This window comes from Heteronotia binoei, chromosome 10 (assembly GCF_032191835.1).
Source record: "Heteronotia binoei isolate CCM8104 ecotype False Entrance Well chromosome 10, APGP_CSIRO_Hbin_v1, whole genome shotgun sequence".
NCBI lineage: Eukaryota > Metazoa > Chordata > Lepidosauria > Squamata > Gekkonidae > Heteronotia > Heteronotia binoei.
Window position 1 is genome coordinate 64,958,650 of NC_083232.1, and position 3,563 is coordinate 64,962,212.

General features: G+C 41.0%; 1 non-coding gene across 1 annotated transcript; it reads right to left on the minus strand.

The window, feature by feature from the left end:
* Positions 1-578: 578 nt before the first annotated feature.
* Positions 579-645, minus strand: TRNAT-CGU (transfer RNA threonine (anticodon CGU)). Its single transcript has one exon. It is a non-coding gene; the product is annotated as a tRNA-Thr (tRNA).
* Positions 646-3,563: the final 2,918 nt, after the last annotated feature.

Below are 3,563 nucleotides of genomic sequence, written 5' to 3' on the forward strand. Positions count from 1 at the left end.
GCATTGTTGTTGGCAAGAGGCAACATGTCAGTGTCAATTCCAGCACACACTGAAACGGATGTCATCAAGTTTCCAGAGATGTGGGGATGCTTTGGTATTTGGGCAAAAAACTATATGGTTAAAAATGGCTTATACCATAGAGTTTTTGCTGAAATACCAAAGTTATACCCACATCACTGGTGATGTGACAATGTTATTTCCAATGAGCTGGATAGCAGCAACAACAATGAGATGTTGAGATGCTATTTTAACAATAGCTTAGACTCACAGCTATTGACTCCAGTTCCTCCATTATTGTGATAGCAGGTTAGTATGTTGCCTGGGCGGAAACTGTTCCAAACACCAGATAAAAGGGCTTACTTTAATGGGCCAGAGTCAGCATGGTGGCATTTAAGGGGCACTTTGTAATATTGTAAATGAACCAGGAATATCTGGAAGCATTATGAACATATGAAACTGCCTTATACTGAATCAGACCCTTGGTCCATCTAGTCAGTATTGTCTACTCAGACTGACAGTGGCTCTCCAGGGTCTCAAGCTGAGGTTTTTCACACCTATTTGCCTGGACCCTTTTTCATTGGAGATGCCAGGGATTGAACCTGGGACCTTCTGCTTACGAAGCAGATGCTCTGCCACTGAGCCACCGTCCCTTCCCTAAATGGTTTGATGTACCATCAAAAATTCTAGTGATGGCTTTTGGGAAAACCCTATTCCTTACAATACAGGCATAAATGGTAACTAGATGCAAGGTTTGTTCACTGTGCAGCTGGGTGCATGGAGTACTGCTCTGACCAGGTGCATCTGTCCCTCTGCTTATTGTTCCTTCTTCCCTTCCACTGAAAACTACCTATCTGGGCAACTGTGAAGAAGTCCTTTGTGGCTATGGCCAGAGTCAAGAGACTCACAAGTATTCACAGTTTCCAAGAGGTATAGATAGGGGTTTTTTTGTAGAAAAAGCTCAGCAGGAACTCATTTGCATATTAGGCCATGCCCCCTGATGTCACCATTGTTTCAAGAAGGGCCTTTTTTGTAGGAAAAAGTCCAGCAGTATCTCATTTGCCTATTAGGCCACACCCCTGACCCCCCAAGCCAGCCAGAACTACATTCCTGTGCGTTCCTGCTCAAAAAAAGGCCTGGATTATCCAATATCCTTTCAATGTTAAATGCAAATTCAAGTATTTCCTATGGGCCACTTCCAATTCAGACTGAAGCACCCAATAAGTAGCTGTAGAAGCTGCTGGGTATAGGAAAAGGAAGGGAGGAGGGAGGGTGTCTACGAGAAGGAAATTGCTTTTTTCAAACTTCTCCACATAAATTTGTTGAGAAAATATCAGAATTTCTACTGACTGGGTAAGTTATTTAAATGTCCCTATCAATCTTTGAGTGTTTCCTTCTTTTTTTTAGGTGCTGGAAATTGATGGAGTGGGGAGAGAAATTCAAGTGCATTTTTCATTTTAACTCTAGGGGCAAAATATTCTGGGATCACTTTTTGAATTTGAAAGCACTGCTGTTTAAGTCTTGGCCTAGAGGCATGCTGCTCTTCAGCTATTATGTGTATGGGGAGGCAGGAGACTATAGTTATTCAGTGACGAAGAGAAGGCATTTCTTGTGTGCTCAAAAATACTTTTTCTTCCAGCACTCAGCACTGGAGTTTAAAAACTCCTGGACTAAGTCCTGGTAAGGTCCTGGCACAAATTAGGTAATTAGTTCTAGAAGTCATGTTAATCTATTTCTAGCAAAATGAAAAAAGAAGCTTTGTGCCAGCTTAAGGACAGATTTATTGTCACACAAGCTTTAATGGCTAGAGTTATTTCATCAGCTACATAAGGTAAATCCGAAGTCAGCAGACACAGCTAGACAAATGGATATAGAAGGGCAATATTGAGAGCAGCTGGGTTAAAGGATATGAAATGCAAGAGGTATGCTTTAAGACTTTTCTATGAAAAGTGCTGAAAAGTACAAGATTAGCACAGAGACTCTTCACAACAGCTGGAACCATGCCAGTTTAAGCCCCGTTTAATATAATTTCCTCCACTGTTAAAATCTAATTCAGCAATTATTTATACTACAATAAATCTGTTAGTCTTTGAGGTGCCACAAAACTCCTTTTGTTCATAAGAAATAAGGACAATTTTAGATACCTATTAAATTTTAAATACCTATTAAAGTGTGGCCTGGGATCCCTTGTCCTGACCTAGATGACCCAGGCTAGCCCAATCTCCTATCTCATTTGGGGTGACAGAAGACCTTAAATTGGCTCTGGTGTGTTTCCCATTTCTTCCTAAGCAATTAACTCAGGTTTCCTTGCTAAACCTGAAGTTAGTGAGCCCAAGAGTATGAGCCTTTGGGAAATCATGCACTCTTTTGGCCCATGGAATAAATTGTTTTATTGCAGTCATTTTGCTCTATTACTTCTGAAGAAAATTAATGAGCTTGAAATGTTGACTTAAGTTACTTTTTAATAAGGATAAATGGATGGGGACATGGTAGGATTTAACAGAAACTAGATTAGATTCAATAGAAACAACCAAATCTTTCTTAATCCATGAGAGCCTCTTCTTACATGCTGTGTCTGCGTATTATTCTTTGGTTGTTGGACTAACCAGGGATTGTTACTTGAAATAAATAATCAGTTTTGTTATTTAAACATTCAGGGACTTGAGCAAAAGAGCAGGTTGAGGGATGAAGCCAGTGGCGGGACCTAGTTGTTTTTAGTGTTCTGGATTGTATAGAGCCCAGTAATTTCTTGGTTAGGTTGGGGTAGAGGCCAGTGTAATATCTCTCTATTAATCTAGGTTGCAGGGGGGTGGGGAGGAGCTGCCTTGCTTTTCTGGCAATTTCCCCCAAATGAAAAATAACCCACAGAAAAGGCTGTGGCTACTTTTTTTTTTCAAGTGGGTTGGCAACTTTTGATTCTAGGGCTGTCAATTGTGGGGTGGGAAATTCCTGGATTTTGGGGTAGAGTGGGGTGGGTCCTGTGGAGGGGGGCTTTGGGGAGGGGGAAGAGTCCACCCTCCAAATCAACCATTTTTCCCTCCCGGGGGAAACTGATCTCTGTCATCTGGAGAATAGTTGTAATTCCAGGAGCTTTCCAAGTTCTGCCTGGAGGTTTGCAACCCTACCTGATTCATGGAATAATAGGTCTCGATTTTTAAAATCAATGAATAAAGATTGAAAATCAAAACTCAGCATCTGGAAAGTTCAGGTGTGACTTTATAGGCCAGCATATTTGGAAATGGCCCATGAACACTTTTCTATAGGCAAGGCAATCAAAACATTAATGGCACAAATTCTTTTTAAATTATGGACAATGTTTTCAAGTCATTTGAACAAGATAATACCCCTCCACAATGTGCATGCTTATGCATATGGACACAAATGCATGTACACATATTTGCAGTATAGGCTTGGACAGGGGATTTTTTTGTAGCAGGAACTCCTTTACATATTAGGCTACACCCCCCTGATGTAGCCCTGTAAGCTCTTAGAAGATTGGGTACATCAGGGGTATGTGGCCTAATATGCAAAGGAGTTCCTTGTAGCAAAGAACAATTCGAGGGTCA